We start from the raw sequence: 21,896 nt of genomic DNA on the forward strand, positions 1-21,896 counted from the left end.
AGGCTGTGAACATCGAAGGAAAGGACTGCAGAGTTCAAGGAGAGCTACAACACAGGAATTTATATTGCTATCAGACTTGAAATCTAATTATACAACAGCACAAGGAAGATCATCCTCTCCTAACATGCTCACAGAAACCAAATTGTGCAATGTATACTGAGAGAAGGAAGTGAGACTTCATGTAGAAAATGGCCCTTGGAGGGAGAATAATGTTTGCATAGTTAGGGAGGAAGAAGTACATCCAATTAAGGGGAAAAACCTGATGTGAAAGTGTGTATCCTGTAAATTGGGACTGTTGCAATGAGTCTCACTGCAGGTCGGACAGTAACCAGGGGTTTTTGAAAGGAAAAATAAGCGTTGGGATGCAGAAATAAGTGAGATTTAGCTGAGCAGTACATTGGGAGGAGCTTTGGGCCAGATCTACCTGAGTTCAAGCATTGCTTATTGTGTAACAATGGGCAACTCTGCAGAGGTTACTAGACACTTTGAGCTTTATTATTTTTATCTGTATGAGTGACATACTACCCACAGTGCTGTTTCTAGTGAGATAATATAAGACAAAGATAATATAACAGGTGTGCAGTAAGTGAACCTTTAAATATTCTTTTTTCTATTTCTTTCTCTGTAATACATAACCCATTTGTTCAAGAATATATGTAAAATAACCATATGAAATATATATCAAGTAATATATGTGAAATAGTCTGAAAATTCTATATCATGTGTATGTACTGAACTGATTATTATATCTGATGGGACCATGTTAGAAACAAGGCAGAGTTGTTCAACCATAAGGTTTTGTTTTGTAGCAGCTAAAATGAGGGCAAATAGTGGGGCCATGTACCTAGCCAGTACATACCTTCATTAAGTCAATATGCTGTGCAAATGAACTAATCTATGAAGACACTAATTTGTGGAGACAATATATGAACTTCATTTTAGCCAAAGATTGTGTGCAGAACATGACACAGTGTCAAGCCAAGATCTATCTACAGACCATGGATGGCATAAGTAGTGCAAACCATATCCAGGAAGTAAAACTTTAGAATTCCAAGTATGTTGTAGATTGTTCTTAGTTGAGTAGCCAGTTTTGTTAGTACTTCAAGTTTGTGAGCCTTTTGGCTTTCTTTGGTTGATGTTTTTGGCTAATTGTAAAAGTAATATGCATTGTGAAAATGGTTTGTTTTCTTGTTTATTTTTTTGTTTGGGGGGGCAAGGTCTTACTGTGTACCCCTGGCTGACCTTAAACTTGCTATTCTAGACCAGATTGGCCTTGAACTTACAGAATTTCACCAGCTTTTGCCCCTGAATTAAAGGTGTGGAGGGCTTCTGATTTTTATCTAAGAAATTTGGATAGAAAACTTTAGCTCCATTGAAATAATCTGTGACATTTAGAACAGTTCCATAGTTCTACAAACTAATGTTAACTCTTCCTCCTGTCAGGTTGCCATCAGTCTGTATTTTATTTCTTTGGAGATAGTAAATGAAAGCATGAAGTGTTCCCATTCTCAATGGGTACTGGCTTATTGATTTTGTATGACATCTGTGACTTGTGGATATATACCTTAGTTTTCTCATGGGTCTTGAGAACCCATGAGGTCCTAGATACTTTCAGACATACTCTATGGGTATGCTTCTGTCTTATCTTTTCTTTTCTTTTTCTTTCTTTTTTTATAAAACGGACACTACTATGTAACCATCTTAATTTCTAGGTGGAATCATGGAAATATTTAAAATTAGGATTATGGAATAGGTTATTAATGTAATCCTGCCAGACTGAGTTTGTATATCAAATGCTAAAATTTAGCAAAGGTGGCAATGCCACTCTTAAAAATGAGAATTAGGAATTGTAAGAAAAACTAAGTATACGTAGATACCAAATTCTCTTTTTGTCCCTTTAGTTGGAGTTCTGTTTATGACATATAGGGAAGATCAGGCATACCATTGGGGGTCTTTTTGGTTCTCTTCTGTGTACATACTTTCTGTCATTTCCAGAAACTCTAAAGAGACGCTGTGTTTGGTAACCTGTGTAATGAATATTGCTGTGGTAAGGAGTTTTCCCTTGATGGAAAGCAATGAGACCACATTTGTTCCTTTTTCACTTTCCATTTGGAAGTTACAAATGCAGGTGGCACCGCTCGTGTTCCTGAGGCCTCTTCTCATTCTGATTCTGTAAAGAAGAAGTGCTCTCAGATTTGCATCTCAACTTTTCAAGGATTTTCCGAAGATTTGGGAATTTAGGCATATGGCAAATAAGTCATTTGCCTCCCTGGAGCCTATCTTCTGATTGGGAAAGTGCTCACCTGATAAGAAATCTATAAAGAAACATACACATTAACAGAGTGAATATTGAGCTATTATTATTAATTATTTTGAGATGAGATCTTAACTATGTTCTCAGGGTTTTCTCTAACTCTCAGGTATAAATGATGCACTTGACCCAAGTCCCAGAGTAGTTGGGGTATGAGCACATACCACCTCAAGCAGATATTGTTTTTAGATTGTACACAGTCCTGGGCTCAGAGGACAAATATTCATCTTGATTTCTATGTTAGACATCATATCTCCTTCCTTGCTTACTAACACTTCATAATACATGTTTCCCACAACTTTTCTTTAAAATTCTGTAGTGTCTGTGGATCTCTGCATTTGTTTCCATCAGTTACTAGATGAAGGCTCTCTGATTGCAATTGGGGTAATCACCAATGGGATTACAGGAGAAGGACAGTTCAGGCACCCTCTCCACTGACTTAACTGGGGTCATCCTTCTGGATTCTTGGTAGTCTCCCTGGCACCAGGTTTCTCCCCCCATAAAGACACCTCTTTTGTTACTCTCTTCCTCCATCCCACTCCCAACCTGCCCAACCTGATTCCTTATGTTCCTATCACTCTCACCCCTCCCCCTCAGTTTACCCAGGAGATCTCTTCTATTTCCCCTTCCCAGGGAAATCCCTGGGTCCCTCCTTGGGACCTCCTTGTTACTTAGCCTCTCTGGGACTGTGGATTGTAGTGTGGTTATCAAAAGGTCAGTTTTGAAGGTAACACTTGCTTTTTTTTTTTTCAAGACAGGGCATCTCCGTGGCTTTGAAGGCTGTCATGGAACTAGCACTTGTGGACAAGGCTGATCTCAAGCTCACAGAGATCTGCCTGCCTCTGCCTCCTGAGCGCTGGGATTAAAGGTGTGCGCCACCACCGCCCAGCTTGAAGGAAAGACTTTCTACACATCTCTGGTAAAGTGCAGGGCTTCTTTTCCTTCTCTGTGTCCTGCCTGTCAGGCCCAGTTGAAGGTTGCTCCTTGTCAGTGTTCAGCACATCCCGCTGCAGAGCACACAGCCTCGGAAGCATGTCCAGGTTTCATAAAAGAGGGAAAGTATGTGTCCTTCTACAAGGGACATGCTCATTAGTGGTCACAACATCTTGGACAGAACTAGGTACATGTTCTCATATAATGAGTGGGGAGACAATCTTTGCAATCCTCCGTGGCGGTCATGGGCTGGGACTGTAGAAAGAGGCACAGCCACGATGCCTTGATGATAGGCAAAGGTCATGATGACAGGAGGCGGGATACTGGGAAGCTATGCTTTGCTTGGCAACAGTTTAGAGGCCTGGAGACTGACACTATCCCCATGTAGCTAGTTATGACCCAGCCACTTATGCCAGCCTAACTCCTCTTTTAAATACTTGGAACATTTTGTGTCACTCCTAGAAAAATAAACCACGCTTTGGATGTACAAAGTCCTGGTTTTTAAATATTCCCATATTCTGTTTATGGCAGATATATTCCCTGTGAAATTGTTTTATTATTTAAACAATTTCTCATCCTTAAAGAGAGAATACCACTATTACTCCATTTGGTCATTATTTATTCTTGGCTCCTTTCTCCACTCTAGGTACAATGTGAGCTCTACAGGGACAGAGGTCTTTGTTACTTTGAAGTTCTCAGAACATAATGCAGAAATTATTTGATCTTTGCATAAACAAACATAAGTACAAGACTTGTGAGCATCACGTGAAGCTATAGATTTTCAATCAATCACACAAAAGAGTGGTCTGTATTTAGGGTTCAATGAGTGTTCTTTTTTATTTTTTATAATCCTGGATAGAGAGTGAGAGGTAAGCTGAGGGGCTGGAGAGAAGGCCTAGTTGGTAAAATGGCTGACTGCTTATGACTTGGTGCTGGAGAAGAAGATAGATGATTTCCTAGGGCTTCCTGGGCCTTTACTGTTGAGAAGCAGTAAGCTCAAGCTTCAGTGAGAGACTGTTTCACAAAGTCTGGAGGGTAGAGAGGGATAGAAGAAGATACCATACATTGACCTTTAGCCTCTGTGTGTGTGTGTGTGTGTGTGTGTGTGTGTGTGTGTGTCTGTGCATGCCTGCATAGATAAACACACATACCATACATAAGAGCATACACAGAGAAAGACTATTCCACTTCCGGATAATGTGGGAAATCCTTTTAAGGTATGTTTTATTCTAAGATGTATGCAAAAAGTGAGTTAAGGGGAAGATAACCTGTGGTGGATTTGAAGGCCCAATTTAAATTAAGATTTAGTAAATTCCTTCCTATTCCAAGGAACTTCCAAAAGTTGTAAGAATTTTGTGACTTAAATTCAATTGTAACTATTTGAGGAAGTTTCACTACTTAAACAGATCTGAGGAGGGATGTGTCTTTTGGCATGTCTCCAATAGCTTCAAATAATCTCTTGTTTAACAGTTGTTCCCCCAGTCATCATCCATCCGTCTGTCCGTCCGTCCGTCCATCCATCCATCCATAGACCCATCCATTTTTATATCCATTGATCCACTCTCCTGTCCAATTTAATAATATTGATTGTGTATACACTTTGTGCCAGGTGACATATTTCTTTGTTTCCTGACAGTTTTCTCTACCTCAGGCAATGATTTCTAAAAGCCCACAGTTCAGATTATGACAGGCCCAAAGAGTTACAATAGATGCTGGTATATTCTTCCTCACAGAATGATGTTGCACTTTGTTTATTTTTGGTAAGATAAACAATGAGCAAAGGCGGGGTAATTATGACAACAGCCTTCCCATTGGCCTAATCTCTTAGGCAAAGATTCTGCCCTGATTAGCCCGACTACTACATTTTTTCTTTAAAAACAAAGCACATTTTAAAAACTGGAATTGAATAACATCTTTTTCCCCATTCCTTTCCTCAAGTTGAAAGCCTCATATTCTTTGTTATTGTTACATATAAATGCATGTATGTGTATGCACATGTAAGTACAACCTTCTGAGTGTATTTGTTTGTGTGCATATGGCTTCAGGGCTGACCACTCTGCATTTTTGAATTCTCCTCCCATCAGTCAATATTTGCCTATACTTCTTTGTTGAGGGGTGAAATTTTCTTCCTTCCAAGTTAATTCATCCATTGTTAATATCATTGTTCTGGTTTTGTTTATATAGCCATTATTGATACATTTTTGATACTCAGTATAGTTGTTAGATGAAGAGTTAAAAACAAAGAATTTTTAGGACGTATTTCCCTCTTTATTCTGAAGATTTTCAGATTGTTTAGGGCAAATACAAAATATGCTGTATTTATTTATGATACATCTCTGTTGGGAAACAATAATCCTTTTGCTTCTTAATCTAAATTGAGCTGCAGTGTACCAATAAAACAAGTCACAACATAGAAAGTAAATTTTCTCTGTATAAATAATTAACTCTTTAAGATTTATTGGCCTTTCTCTATTTCCCCCTTTCTCTGAGTGGTGTAATCCAAATAAAATGTTGCATTTATTCTTGTCTGATAAAATATTCATAAAAGAAACCACTACCTTTGGATTTGGATTAGGGAGCTGGAAAAAACATGATTATGAATGTTGACCCTTGTCCATGAGCTACCTAAAGCCCATTAGCTGAAACCAAATGTCTGTAGGGAATCTACTTTCATTTTGCCTCTGTTTTCTTTTGCTCCTTGGTTCTTGTTAAAACTTGCATTACCTTTAAACTGCTACGTGATGAGTTTGAAACAGACAAAAGTCCATGATTAATCCATGTTACATGCCCTCTACTCGATGATAAGTAAGCCTGGACTTAGCCAGAAATTCAGCATGGGTGATCCAGGTGGCTTTGAAAATATTAAGAGATTGGGGAAGAAGATTCAGTTCCTGGTGAGCAGATTTTATTGCAACAGAAATGAAATTTAGATTTGAGATTTAAGTTTTTCATATTTAGGATCATTTATTGTGTGAAGATCAACATGTAGCAACAATCAGGAAAAACTCCACTAAATCCCTTGGTTTTATATATATTCACATTTGTCGGTAATATAAGTTTATTGTGTGTTTGATAATATGTAATGGGTTCCAAACCAAGACAGAAGTGCATTCTGGTGCCCAGCAAGTAATCTAAACTTACTCAGAAAATTACCTAGCAAGCTTTCTCAAGACCTCAATGTCTGTACTGGTAGACAGTAAGTACTAAAAAAGTTAGGTTTTGAACACCCTCCTACTTTTTGTTTTTCCTGTGCTTCGTAGTGAAGGCTTTTGCACATGCTAAGCAAGTATTCTATCACTGGGTTATAAACCCAGCCCTGTTTTCCTTGCCCATGAAATATTGGTAAAATTCTTTTAAATTTGGTTTGCTTTATGTTTATAAGTATTCTGTGATATATGCTTGGTTTTTGGGGAGGCCAGAAGAGGGTGTCAGTTCCATTGGAACTCAAGCTTCAAATGGTTGTGATTCATCATGTGGGTGCTGAGAATTGAACAAGGCTCCTCTGGGAGAATAGACAGTGTTCTTTTTTTTATTTTTCAGTTTAAATTTAGATAAGAAACAAGGTTGCTTCACAAGTCAGTTCCAGGACCCTCTCCCTTTCCCTCCCCTCCTCCCGTGCCCTCCCCCCAATCCCCCCATTATCCCCTCATTTCCCCAGGGAGGGTGAGGCCCTCTATGGGGGTGTCCATAGTCTGTCATTTCATACAGGGCAGGGCCTAGACCCTTCCCCAAGAGTTCAGGGTGAGAGTGCACCTCACATTGTTGGATGGGAGTCCAAAGTCCGTGTGTATACTCGGGACGGGTACTGATCTGCTGCGGAAGGCTCAATAGATTACCTAGGCCTCCTCACTGACACCCACATTCAGGGGGTCTTGATCAAAAGTGCTAAACCATCCTTCTAGCTTTGAAGAGCTAAAAGTTTAAAAGTAAATTACCATGTAGAGAAGTGCTTGGTTCTTCTTTGGAATATGTTGGCTTTATGGGAACAAAAAGAAGTCTTTTTGATTTAACTCATTTTTTTAAATAAAACTTTTAGTTGATGATCAAACCATCTTCATTTGCAAGGAACGGCTTTCCAGAGGAGTCCCTGGGATGACTTTTGCTAAGGGATGTTTCCATTGGATGGTGATGCCCAGAACACTTTTTCTTGAGATGCTGCTTGTTTGAAATCATGCCTCTTAAAAAAGAAATAAAATTTAGGTGGGAACAGAAGGAGAGCTCTTATTTATTTATTTTTAAAGATAGGCCAGTGCATAAAATTTCAAAATCTGAGAACCAGTGAATTGACCAATATTAATTAGATCTACAGGTAGACTCACCATGGGAGGGTGACTATTGGTGGGTTTCCATACCACCAATGTAGTCAAAACATTACTGAAAGAGCTAAGGTATGTGTACAGCTTAAAAAAAGAACACTGACTTAAATTAGACTAGAACAAGTCCAAGGAGGATCTGAGCCAACAGGAACTGACAGGGCCTTTGTAATTGAAGTGTCAGCACTTGGCTGGTTGCTGTAGGGTAGACACAGTTCAGTGTCAGCATCAGGAGTTTGAGTAATTCTCATTTTTCTGACCTGGCAGAGTCTGAGTATTTCAGATAACTGTCCTTCCTACACTGAACAGTGGTCGAGTCTTACAGGATAAGTTGCTTCATTCTGCTTAGGAATTGATGACACCAGTTAGATGTTGTAAGTTCCAGAGAAAGATACAAAACTCTCCATTTGTGTATACATGATATGCTTCTAAATAACATGTCCATTGAGGGGATTCTAGGAAACTTGGAAATAAGTAAAAATAAAATAGTAGGGGTTAACCTTTTATTGCTTAGATATTCATTTATTTATAAGCTTGGAAACATATGGATAATACAATTTAAAAATCTGGTCTAATTTGTTAACAACATGCAGTGAATATTTTTTTTGTTTTATGGGAATATTTAAAAATAAAATATCATCACAGTAAAGACAAAAAGATCCTAAAGGTGATAAGAAAAAGTTCCTTTTCAAAGAGAAAGGGGAAATTAGGGCATAGTCAGTTCAGGTAGAAAGCCACTCCCTTCAGTGAGAGAACTGCCTGTGGGCCACCGTCTTCTTGCTGATGTGTTTAAAGACCTTGGACTACACTTTCTATGTTTTCTGGTAGCTGAACCCCACCTCTGCTTCCTCTCTTTTTAAGCTTGCCATCATGGCTGCTCTCATTCAGATCAACAAAAGGAGGCACCTTAAAATCAAAATACAGAGCTGCCTGAGGCAAATTTAAGCTGTTCGCATTGAAGATCTGCTTGAGAGAGCAGAAGTCATACACTTGTGTGTAGGACTTCTATGCTTCCTGCGTGGACTTAGGGAGAAAGTAGTTCTTTTCCATTAGCGTTTCCAGCTGAGACTGAATACCAGAAACTTTAGAGGAGGAAAAGTCAAATTTGATTCAGTGGAACCTTAGATTGCTTCAAATAATGAAGGAAGCCTAACTCTTCAGGGCATAGGATGAGTGGGCGTGCCCTCTTCCATTCAGGTCCCTGGCTCTTCTACGCACATGATGAATGTATTCCTTTTGGGGTCATTGCGACGAAGTGGACTGACTGCCACATCTGTGCACAACAGTGCTCCTGAATCTGCTTTGCAGAATCGGAAGAACGTAGTAGTTCACTTATTTTGCTTTTGCTTTCCGTAGATGTAGTGAATAATTTTATGTGCCAGCTTGCAGGATCATGCCTTTTAATGGCTGTCAACCTTTGTGTGTGTGTGCGTGTGTGTGTGATTCCATCTTTCTGGACATTGAGGTCATCTTCAGCATTTCTCTTTTGGAGACCCTGCCTTGATGAGCATCACCACATTGCCTTAGTTTTCTTTCTTACAGTGCTTTCCCAGAAGCAGAACTAACATTCCATTTCTGTGTTAAAAATATAAAAATATTTTTCAAGCCTGAAGCATGAGTTTAAGATTTTTGTTAGAGGAGAAATTAAAGTAGGAGACTGGTTTTGAGACCAAAAAAAAAAAAAGCAACTCCAAAAAACAAGTGGTTGGGGACCCAAAAGAAACAATGCAAAAGAGCAGCTCATCTCTAACATCAAAGCCACTAACAGCGTCGGAGAGGGAATGTTCTGATTTGGTGGTTCTGTCAATGAGGCTGTAAATGTTACAGCTACAGGATTAAGGCCTCCCGCAATAGCAAGAGCCATCCAGAAATGTGGGCAAGGATTCATTGTATAGTAATGATCACATCACATTAAACTTACATACATGGGAATTTTGGTCTCCACCTGCTGAGGTTTTGTGTGCTTTGCAAAAAATCCAAACTGAAGTTTTATGTCACTGTTGGGGACGGTTAGCTCTGAGTTCAGGTGATAAGGGCGATTCTATTACAGGAATAAGTGAGGAAATGCATGTGAAATACAAGGTTTCATGTAATTTATGCCTTACTTTGTTGTGCAATTTTAACCTGCAGTTTTTGTAGCTATCCTGTAAGTGGGGAAGGCAAACATGCTGTGCAAGCATCCCTTTACCTTTTTCTGCTCAGACGCAATCTGATCACACCTCCATCTCTGCGGGCTACAGCCATGACTCTCAGTTAAATTACTATACGGACATCAATCTGATTTTGAACTGAATTTCACATATTTAAAATACCTAAGCACTATTTGCCAATCCCTGATGAGACGTAACGGAAGAGCTCCAACAGCAGTGCAAATGCTGATATCCAACTATAGACAGAGCTGAGTTAAACAGAATTACAGCTCCGTGAGAAGACATGGGCAAACACAGCTCAAAACACTTCATTTGATAAAAAAGAGAAAAAAAATTACATTTTAGTACAAACATCTTTGGGGACTTGTGAAATTTCAAAACGAAATTTGCGTCTTACAGAATCCAAACACTCCCTTGAAGTTGTTAAAGAAAATCATGTTACCCCACCCTCCCCATGTGTGTGTGTGTGTGTGTGTGTGTGTGTGTGTGTGTGTGTGTGTGTGTGGTGTGATTGCTCTTCAATTGATTTTTGAGACAGGGTCTCTCACTGAACCTGAAACTTGCCAATTCAGGAGAATGGTTGAACAGGAAGGTTCAGGGACCCAGGAATCCTTTTGTCACCACTTCTTTTGCTTTGGGCTTACAGATGCGAGCCACCACTCCCCATCTTCTCCATGAGTGGTGGGGGATCGCTCATACCAGCCACCTACCGTGCTCCATAGTATTGATTATGAATATTCATTCCTAGGCTCCAGTTAGGTGGTGAATGTGGCAGTCTCATGCTCATAGTGCTCATTGCCTCAGTCTCCCAAGATTTTGGTACAAACAGATGATGAAGCTTTCTTATTGGGTGACTCTGCATAAGAAACACAATTGAGGTCTCAGAGCAAGGACGTGGAAGAACCAATTAGGAAGGATGTATTTCAGTTCCAGGGTATGAGATGTCAAATTTTGATATACACTTAAAAATTACTCTAAAACATTTTAGTGCCACATTTCATGAGGAGTGTCTGTTTACCTAAACCATGTTAATCTTGAGTTGGCTTAAATTTTACCATCTTGAGGTGCGAAAATTCTCATGCATTGGTTTGTGAATTGTTACCTGAATAGAAGCAAAATGATGCTAGAAAAATTTTTGAAAGTATATTTACTTTGCAAGAACCTCTTACATCATACTGTCTGAAAGTAAGGATCTACCAAGATGATTAATTTGCCTTTCATCCTACTTAATTGTACAGTTTACTCTCATTTGAATCAAGAGTTCCTTTCTAGTAATCCTCAACCAGTGAGTTACTTCTTGCTTTGAGATTTAGGACAGGAGTTGAGAAGGAGCATTACCCTGAATTCAGAAAGGCATTAAGTATAAGAAAAGGTTTACAGGTTGTGCATTTTGTTGTTATATGGTCAAGCTACTGAGAGCCACATTGCAATGTATTCACACATTCTTTTCTTCTATTATTTGTGTGTATACACATATATTTATGTGTGTATATGTGTATGTTTGTGAACTTTGTATAGAGTGCGAATCTAGGTGACGGAGGAATTGTAGGGTCCCACCTGTATGCAGTTTAAAGGCAGTACTGAACTTAAAAATGTTCTATTGAACACTTACTGTACATCAGTTCCTGTGCCAAACACTAGAGCACATGGAGACCCGTAGGTAGTTTTCCTATCCTAATAGTGCATATAGGCTGTCAGGAGAGAACAAAGGTGATTGGGTCATCGTACCACCACAGTATGACTCAGTCATCAGCAAGTTAGAGTCGAATGGCTCTTTGACAGGAAGAGAACCTGTCATCCTGTATGCATATTCCCTCCACAGCACTGATGCTTTTGTTAAGATCTGGATGATGAAGAGTCATTTCGAAGTCTTTCATAAAGGATATCTACCCTTTAGGAGAAGTTGAGGCAGACAATGCAGAGAGATGATGACAGGCTCAGGTATTGGCAGTGGTGGTGGAGAGGAAGCACACTTCAGAAATGTTCAGGCAAGAAAGTTGATGGTGTTTGTTGGTGGCTTTGATTTGTGTGGCAAGACAAAGAACAGTGTCAAAAGGAAACACCTTACTGTACATAGATTCTAGTGCCATTCTCAGTTGTGGGCCAATGGGCTAGAGCTGTATTGGAGGAAAAAGACCTGTGAGTTACTTTTGGAACTACTTGAATGCTTAGTGCTGTGGGATACTACTTGCTGTTCATGGCTGAGTCCTTGTTGCCTGGTAGTTCCCTGAATTTTGGTGAATGCAAAAGTATTCTTGATAATTTAAGAATGATCTATGTTAGTGAGTTTAAAGCTACTTTACCTTTATTAATAGCATTTGAACATTTTATTTTTATGACTTAAAAATTTCCTCTGCAATATTTCATATTTTTTTATATTTTAATAGAATTTTCCCCATGCCATAATATTTTCTAGATGGATTATTGTTCCATGAAGGGAATGTATTTGGCTTTTAAATTAATGTAGCTGACTTCTTAAGTTCTCTTTATATATTTTGTTAAGGATTTATTTTGTTACTTTAAATTTTGCATATGTATGTATATCTGAGTGCAAGACCAGATATATCTATCTCCTGGAGCTGGAGTTATAGGTAGCTGTGAGCCACCCAACATGGGTGCTGGGAACCAAATTAGGGTCCTCTGCAAGAGCAGTCAGTACTCTTAACCATAGTTTATTAGGAATGGTGCCTAGAATGTGCTCCTGGAGCAGAGAGATGAAGGATTCATTAGAGAGTTCAGACAGGCAATGGGTATGGCAGTTTGGAGGATACAGGTAATCTATGAACTATAATATCATAGAAAGAATACGATCTTCCCCTCTGTGTGCTTTCCAAAACTCACACTGAAGGAATGGTATGGATGATGACTAAAGTGTGTCGCCCCGCCTCTCCTACAAGAGTGGACTACAGGGGGCAAGGACTTGATATGACTTATTTCTAAAACCTACATGAACACAGTGTTGGCTTGTACCAAGTTTGCTGAGGAGGCAACAAAAGGTGACTGAATTTAGAGATATTTTAGAAATAGGTACAAAAGGATCTCCTAATTGATCTTAGATATGAATTAGGGAGAAAGAGAAGTTAATAGTGCCTATGTATTTTGGTATGAATAACAAACGATAGAAGTTATCTTACTGAGATGGGGTAAAAAAAAAACAGGAGAAGGTGTTTCTTATTTTCAGAGGGATGGTTAATAGGAGGTCGATGGTACCATCAGAGCAGAAATTTTAAGGCTATGAGGATGAAGCTTCCAGGGCTTACCATGCTATTCTTTTCTCATTTCTAATCTTTAAGATTCAACCAAGACAACCCCTGATGAACCACAGTCTGCAGGAGATGTCAAAATGGGCATGGGAAAGAAACCTGGCCCCAAGATTCTGTGTAAGACATTCAACTTTCCTTGCTATACTATATATGATATTCCTACATGTTACTTGTTGCTGAATTGAAAAATATGTCACAGACAAACCCCTTTAAAAACATTGCTATATATCTGTCATTTAATTAACTGATTTAACAAATATCTAGTATCTCATCTGAGTCCGTTTCTATACCAGAAGTTGGTGTGTCAGGGAAGCATAAGATTCTGTCTTTGCCCAAATGCAACTCACAGACATAACAATGGATGAGAGGGTTTCTAAGAGAGTGGTACCAAACTATGAGGTGGAAGAAGCAGGATGATGAATTGTCAGGTGAGTTGAGTTGTGTCTGTTTTACTGGTTCTCTCTCTGCCTTTATGAATCAGGGGTTTAAGCACTAGCAGATTGCAGGGTATTGTATCATAAGACTCTTCATTGCCTGAGTTGAATTTCCTTCAGGACTTGCAAAATCTTGGGTCATGGGATTCCAACCTAAGATTTAAAAAAAGTCCGCAGTTTCTGTTCCTTGTTTGTAATTCTCCTTTCTCTAAGCGCCATGACAGAGCACACTCTTTTCAGAGGGCACCTATGTAAACTGAAGATGGCCTTTAATGTCCCTGTAACCAGGTGTTCCAGAAGCAAGATGAGCACCGTTAAGCAGTGAGCAGCTTCAGGAAGAGTTGAGGATACCTGTGCGGGTTTCTTTTGTTATTGTCTCTCCATTTTTAAAGAGCTCTAAGAACGTCAGCCGTCCATCTTGGAATGTATTCATGTTCTCCTAGGCATTTCTTGTTCTTATCTTGATGCTGACTGGAGATCCATCAAGGTCCAGTACCCTTGACTGTTGGTTGTTGTGGAGCCGTTAACAATTTGTAGTGTGATATTGCTTGAAAGAAACAACTCAATTTTCTACCTGTAAATTGATGCACAGGCAACAATAGCTTCAGATTAAAAAAATGACACCTTGTTTAGTTGTCTATTAAGCCTAAGGTTGCCTCATCTTTGAGTTATTTAAAGAGTCTTATGATTTCTGAAACATAGTCAAAGGTAGAGACACATGACAGTATGGGGAAATAAAATGATGATGACACGACATGTATTAATGTGTTTGATTGATAGTGTGATTGAAGTCCAGTACAGACAGCCTTAACTCCCATGGCTGAGCTGTGAGGTGTGAGTGCCCAGGTTTGTATATGGGGCAGGTTGAGACAGGAGTCTTCACCCCACTGCCTCTGCGTTTGGGGAAGTGTGACTTTGCTTCAGTGTTCCACCACCCTTATGGAGTCCACACCCCTACAGCTACCAAGAATTATAGAAGTGGTGGCTGAGTGTTCCTCCTATCTAGGACTCTCCTCCCACCACCTCCCCATCTGGCCCTAACCTATGACTTCTGCTATCTTATCCACCGAATCCACCTAAAGTCACCTACTCACCTAATGTTTGTGAATATGTCTAGGGAAATAATTTCTCATTGATAGCAAAAAACCTCTTAATATATATATATATATAAAGAACAAAAAAGTACAAAGGAAGAAATCAGCCACTTTAGAATATATAGTGACTCTTACAATCCTTCCTCCCCATCTCTGCAGCCAGAGGGGTTGAGGACACCAGGAGAACACGGCCCACAGAATCAACTAAGCAGGGCTCAGGGAATCAAAGAGACTGAATTGGCCTGTGCCATGCCCTCTGCATACATGCTGTGGTTGTGTAGCTTGGTGTTCTTGTGGGGCTGCTAACAGTAGGAGTGGGGACAAAGTAACCCAGTGCAAGGAAAAATGCCCAGGAGAGGCAAAAAAGTCAGAAACACCCCCCACTCCTACTTTCCTCTTGTCCAATCTTGATATGAGGGCTTGTGCCTGGTTTTATTGTAACTTGTTATGCTGTGTTTGGTTGATAACCCTGGGAGGCTGCTCTCTTCTGAAGGGAAATGGAGGAGGAGTGAATCTGGGGATGAGAGGAGGTGTGGAGGGAAATTGGGAAGAGTAGAAGGAGGGGAGGATGTCATAGGGATGAATTGTTTGAGAGACAATATATAATGATATTATTGTTTTGGTTAATAGCAAGCTTTGGGTGTATTATGAATTAAGTCAAACCACACTTGTCCCTGAACTAATTTCACAGTAATTCCATTGAAAACCTTTAACATTCCATCTGCAATTTAAGATTTTCCATATGTTCAGAAGAATGCATTTGTCCTGGTTCAATATGTACCTGTTAACGTTCACCATGGACTACATGCTGTACCAGGTTCTGGTAATGCGAGAGGGACACCCCTTCTGGGTGAAAAGGACTGCGAATGATAACATGTCAGGGAAGCGTCACTCAGCAGCCATTATGCATCCGGCACTGTGACTGAGGCATTTGAAAAACACTATTTCACCTGTGCACTGGGTGAGGCTTCTATTATTTCCACACTTACAGATGAGAAAGCTGGCATTCTTAAAGTTCCTGTCGCTCGCTCAAGGGGACAGTATGTGGTTAAAAATAACACCTTGTGTTTGGATTATCAGACTCCACAGTTTGTACTGCTATTGTGAACACCACTTCCAGTACAAAAATACTGAGAGAAATGTGAAGTGGTTGATGTACTTTTGTGCCTATTTAGGCATCATTAAGAAAGCAATTCCCAAAATGTATCATTGTTGAACTTTAAATTGTTGTTCAACAAGGAAAAGAACATTAATTGGAGTTCCTCATTTTCTTGAAAAATCAAGATGGGAAGGTAAAATTGTATTGTCTAAGTTTTGTAAGAACATTTCTGAAAGAATATTGGCTTCTTCTGGCTGACCCTGTTGCCCAGTGTCATTTGCCTGTGCTGAAAAGGTCTGAGGTTTGCTGTACATCGATGTGTTCTTACAGACTTAAATTTTGTCATTTAATCATCAACTTTACTTCTGCTTCTAAGAAGACTAGAGTCGCTTGTCAGCAGACATGGCTCTAATAAACCACTGACGTTTGTGAGAATCTCTCTTGTTAAGGTGATTTCTGCATTTGATATTTGAAACGACATGAAGGAGGCTCAGGTGACAATGCCACCAAGTTCCCTCAGCACAGCGGGCAGCTTTGCAAAGTCACTGCTTGGAAGTGGACTGCACAGGCTCATAGGTCTGAATACTGATAGGTGCTTTTAATGAATGATTTACTTGTTGTGAAGGTATGGTTACTGCAGCAGATTGACGACTTAAAGAGTTCTGAGTGTGTGAGTGAGTGAGAGAGTGAGAGAGAGTGTATGTGTGTGTGACAGAGAGAGAGAGAGAGAGAGAGAGAGAACTCGCTCACACTTTACCTCTCCTATTCTTTGAAGTCTATGGAGAAGAGAACACCACCTTCTAAAAGGTCAATTAATTTTAAAGAAGGACAGAGGAAGGGATGGAGAGTGAGAGGAAGAGAGAGATCATCAAATGAGGAAGTGATTTCTCTAATTATCAGAAACAGGAGCGGAGAAATAATGGCTGAAGTTCACCTCCCCATGGGGGAATGAATCATCAAAATAGCTGGTGGAAAACAAGGTTGTGCAACCTTGAGCAGCGTGTGTCACCGGCTGGTGGAATTTTTAGAAAGGCAGCAGTTTGGGCTCATCACTGTGGTTCGTGATTGCACACACCTGTTTGGGGCATGGATTTTGCAACCCCCAAAAAGGGGAAACTGAACTCACTGCTCCTCCTGAGCTGTGCAAAATAGCAGAAAACCACAGCTGCTCAAGCAGTTAACAGATATCAGTAAAATACCCATGTTACATAATTAAGGATAACGTTCTTGAAGCATATGGGCTGAAGGTATTATACTCTCATTAAAACTTTAGGTAAGAAACAATTTAGCATATTCTTATACACTTTTAGAATTGAATTCTATAATAAATGTTTGTAATTAGGCATGCTGTTAAACAGGTTATTAAATAATACATGTAGACAATGGCTGATGAAATATAGACAGTTCTGAGGTTTGTGTACAAGTGACATAGAGGCAAGGAGATGAGCCTGGGGAGAGTTCTTCTCCCTGACTTGGTAAGTAGGTACTTGGATAGCTTAAGTAAGATGGTAAGGGCAGTTTGTGTGCTAGCCCAGCTTCTCTGTAATCTTAGAGAAATGGCAAGTGACAACTTCAGGTTCTTTTCTTTTCTGTCTAGATATACTACTGCAAGCCCTGGAGAGGAAGAAGGATGGGTGCAGTACAAGCCTCAAACGCACGGCATTGAGGCAGTGATAGATCAGATTGCTGGGGAACAGTGGTGATGGATAATGCCCCGTATGGCCTAAATCAGCATGTAGAAATGTACACTTAGGGGTGCTGTTATTTATGATGAAGAATAAGGAAGAGAAGCATCTCTTGTGAATTGCTAGGCAGGTGTTTGTTCCCTGGGGAAGTGATAGGAAACCCATCCTTGACCTGAAATTACTTGGAGGAAAGAACTTCTTTTGGTTTTGTTTCTTTGCATGGTGTGAAAGTCAGTTTGCCATCTAGGGAAAATGAATGTGGATGGTCCTCGGATGTCCCTAAAGGAAGAACGACCACTTTATTAAGCCAGTAAGGTCATCTAGAGATCTTATTTCTCAGTATACACGACTTTGAAGGCTGGTAACAGAATAAACATGATATTTGGAATGTTTCTAGAATATACTTAGGGCACCTGGCAAGGCTGACATAGCTTTTGCTGATTTGTCTGCTTATGAGTGGACAGGATGCCAGTCTGGCAGTCTGCATTGGCAATAAATCACCACTAGACATTTTATTTAAAATTTGGCACTGGCTTGGAAGAGGTGAGGGATTGTCAATTTGTTTTTATTTTGAGGCCAGGCACAACCATAACACAAACAGGCCACCTGGAAACGTTAGCACATATGAAAAAGCGTGGCTCTGTTCTGTGGCTATTGCACACTTGGCGAGAGTAGGGAAGGCTAAATGAGAGTGCAAGCATCCCTGACCAGGAAGACCCTGGCAGACCTGTGCAGCCTGAGGCGGCCCTGCTGGAAACCACACTGGTTCTGAACATGTGATCTAGGAAGGGAAGCATGAGCATAATAGAGGAGATAAAATTTGGTTTCCCCTTTTATTGGAAGGTTCTCACAGAGAGTATTAGGAATGCACAATCACTGTGGTCCATCCAAGAAATCAGCCAACAATAAAGCTGATCTATTGAGCTGGCTTCTTCCTGCCTTCTCACATCTCATGTCTTTTCTTGTACGCTCACTCTTCTGTCTTTATTTTGTCTTAGATTTTTCCTTTTAAGTGGTAAACTGTGATACATGCCTCACTGTTTTCAGTGAAAAAAATTTTAAGGTAGGGTCTAGAGATTACACTCAGTATAGAGTTATTGTCTAGCACGCATGAGATTCTAGGTTCAATAACAGTGTAGAGTTATTGCCTAGCATGTATCAAATTCTAGGTCCAATAGCAGATACATACACATATGCATGAAAGTATACACAGGTATGTGTACACACACACAGAGAGAGAGAGAGAGAGACAGACAGAGAGAGAGAGAGAGAGAGAGAGAGAGAGAGAGAGAGAGAGAGAGAAGAGAAAGAGAGAAGGAAAAGCTTACTACCTTGGACTATTACAGCTACCCCAATGGCAATAATTAAGACCTATTCCCAACTCTCATCAGTTACATGATTTTCTGAATATTCTTTAAGGCTACACAACATTGCTGAAGAACTTAATTTTCTTTTTCCATTTTAAACATGAAGTTATTTTTTTCCTCAGGAAAGTCATATTTCAAATACACCAATTTATCAAGATACCAGTCTTGTCTTCATTTGCATGTAATATTTATAAACCTTAATTGTACTCCACCTTGTTGCCATGCAAACAATTAAGATCACTTAAGTAAGCTCTGAGAATGGCTACATTTGTTCACGTATTAGATATATGCAATTCACTTATGAAGCTACAAGTATTTAAATGGCCCTGACTTGGCTTTCAAAGAGTCTTTCACCTCCTTTCCCTTATTTCATATGTATAGTTTTGGTAACACTGTCTGCCAAAACGTAGGAAAAATATAAGCCCTGGTTTCTTCTTGGTGAAATCGTTGGAAATGATGTGCTGTGAGAAAGCCATCCAGTTGTATACTTAAGTGCTCAGCATTCGACGGTTCTCCTGGTATTTAGGACTTTGTACTTAAGGGATATATGGCATTAATTACTCAGAAAAATTGGCTACATTAGGTATTTGGCTGAAAGGATTTTTCTTTGTCTTAGATATGTACTATTAGATTGCTTATAAAAATGTTTGCAAAGTTCTCTTATGAGTGTAAGCTGGAATTTGATGTTACAACATCCCATGATGTGTCTGCTGTTAGTTGAGGATATTCATAAGAGGATACAAAGAAAAGTAGAAAAATGAGAACCAGCGCCAGAGCAGCCATTTACAACCCCCCACAATTGGGTTAGTTTGAGCAAATCAAATGGCTGCATTGAAAGTCCACTCCTCACTCAGGAAAGTCAAGATGTGGTGTGCAGGAGACTAAAGAGGAAGGCCGGTGTTTAGGATTCCCAAGAGATGCAGGCCATTATTAGATGTTTATATTTCTATCTGATTGCCTGGAGGTGCTGCTTTGGAAACAGAGACATAAAGACTTTCATCTTAGTACATGTCTCAATCATTTGTTTGAATTCTGATTTGAATGTTTCCTACCCAGTTTAACACTGATATGTAGGTGTGTACAGGGTTCTCGAGTCTTCTAAACAACCTGTGAATTTTAGGATATTGTGCTTTATGTATTTTCCTTTCCTATGTTTTGGTTGTTACAGTGCACAAATTGTGTTTGTATGTGCTAATTAAAGTGTAACTTCAAATTAAGCCTCACTCTGTAGATTCAGAATTTTACAAGTATGTGTGTTTTTCTTCCTAAAGTTTTGAAGTAGATAGCATCATTTGTTTTAATAGAATAAATGAGACATAAGATGTATCTTATATACATATATAGCTATAGGCGTATAAAAATAAATTAGTGGAGAATCATAAATGTTAAAAGTATCTCATTTTCCAAGTAGAATGCCACTAATATTCATTAGGTTCTTTAAGCACAGAAGGGCACATCCATGCATGTCCATTATGGCACTTGCCTTCTGGCTAACTGAAACAAAAATAGTCTGTGAGGGAGAGACCTGCAAGGTTGGTGCCAACTTCCCCAACATACCCAAGAATTTCTTTATTTAGAACCTCCCATGTGCTATTTTTTAATCTCTGGAATCTCAGGGATTTTCCCATCCCTCTACATGCTAGAGACATTCCAGGGCATGGCAACCCCCTGTTGGAGTTCTCAACCTCTTCCGTTTTATTTTTAAAATATGGACAGTGACTGTTCCTGTGACAAAGGATATGATTCCCAACATGCATCACCAGACACCCGAGGACCATTGTGGGCTAGAGAAGCCAATTCAGTGAGCCACCAAGACGCTGCTTAAGGCACCCTTGAGAGTAAAGATTAAAAAACAGAGAGCTCTGTGAGGAGGTCGGGAGAAGTATGCGGCAGCATCACTAACTGCTTTGTGTCATTCCCCATCATTCAGAGACCATGGGTCGTCTTTGCCCAAGAGACCATACATATTTAATGTTTTTCATTTCAAGTGCTAGAAGATGCAATAGGCTTCAACTTTGGTAGTATATTTGCTTTTCTTACAAGTAATGGCAATTTGGCTTTCCTTGAGTCAGACCATGGTAATCTCTAAGGCATTTATCCTAACAACATCACCCCTTTGCACTGTATAGGTGAAACTACTAATGTATACTTGAACATTTTATCCTATTTTCATATTGTGTTTGTGATGTAAACATATCCCAGTCTTTGCAATAACGCACAACACACAGTTCAGAGAACTCCTTTTCAGTCATGAATATCTGAGTCTGCGATTCACACAAACCATACTTTTGTTTGACTCCAAAATGTGGGTGCCAAATGAATCTACTGCACTGGGCTTATGAACACTACTGCAACTGTGCAGCCACTATTTCTCTACTGGGAGAATTGTTTCAGCAGATAAACCATCTGGCTTGAAACACAGCCTTCTTTGAAAATATTCCCCATTATGTTAGCTCTGAAACAATGTGTACAACTATGCTCCAGGGAAGGACATGGTTAACAGAAATTCAATGTCAAACAATGTCTTCTCTGTTATTCCTGGTAAATGTTAAAAAGAGGTAATCAAAATGCAAGACTTTAATTCCTTAAAAGATCATTGTGAATGTGTCATAAGATGAAGAAAATTCGGGAAAATATTTAATAAAAAATATAAAAAGATGGTGTTTAGTGACCTTTTCTTTGAGGATTGCCGATGTAGAATGTGGTTACTTTTGTTGTGAGTGTCATCAAAGTTTCTCAGTAATGGTCTGCTTGCATTAATTTCTTTTTTGCTAAGAATTGTCAAACATGAATTGGATGAATGTAGTTGGAATATTCGGGAAAACTGGTACCTATAACTAAACATCCTAATGTGAAATTGGGTGCTTCAGAAACAAGGGACCCTCTGGAAATATGCAAAAGACAGAAATTGAACAGTGGTAGTAGGGAATATTGACAGTCAACTAATGTAAATTTGATAGAATAATCCAAACCAATACAAAGCTACTACTATGGAATAAACTATATGGGATAAAAGGTTAAAATTATATATTTTTAGAATGCTGTACCTGGGAAAACGTGAATGAAATTATAAGAAATAAGTCGAAACAAGCAAACATTTCTGTGTCTGCTGGGCAAAACATATCTGTGTGGAGAGGAGTGGGGCATTTGGGCCTTTGGTTGGGTGGATGTGGGGAGTCAGAATGTCACTGAAATGAGGTGAGGTAGGGCTAAGTCCTGGGAATCACCACAAAGTGTACAGAAGGGA

The 21,896-nt window shown here is 39.5% G+C and overlaps 1 long non-coding RNA gene across 2 annotated transcripts in view; it reads left to right on the forward strand.

Annotated features, from left to right (window-relative positions):
* LOC121140340 overlaps positions 1 to 21,307 on the forward strand; it is a 40,113-nt gene extending 18,806 nt beyond the window's left edge. For both annotated transcript variants that reach the window (XR_005877125.1, XR_005877126.1), the window contains exons 2-3: positions 13,001 to 13,087; positions 17,195 to 21,307. This is a non-coding gene — a long non-coding RNA (uncharacterized LOC121140340). The remainder of the gene's footprint in view (positions 1 to 13,000; positions 13,088 to 17,194) is intronic.
* Positions 21,308 to 21,896: the final 589 nt, after the last annotated feature.

This window comes from Mesocricetus auratus, unplaced genomic scaffold (genome assembly GCF_017639785.1).
Source record: "Mesocricetus auratus isolate SY011 unplaced genomic scaffold, BCM_Maur_2.0 Super-Scaffold_100004, whole genome shotgun sequence".
NCBI lineage: Eukaryota > Metazoa > Chordata > Mammalia > Rodentia > Cricetidae > Mesocricetus > Mesocricetus auratus.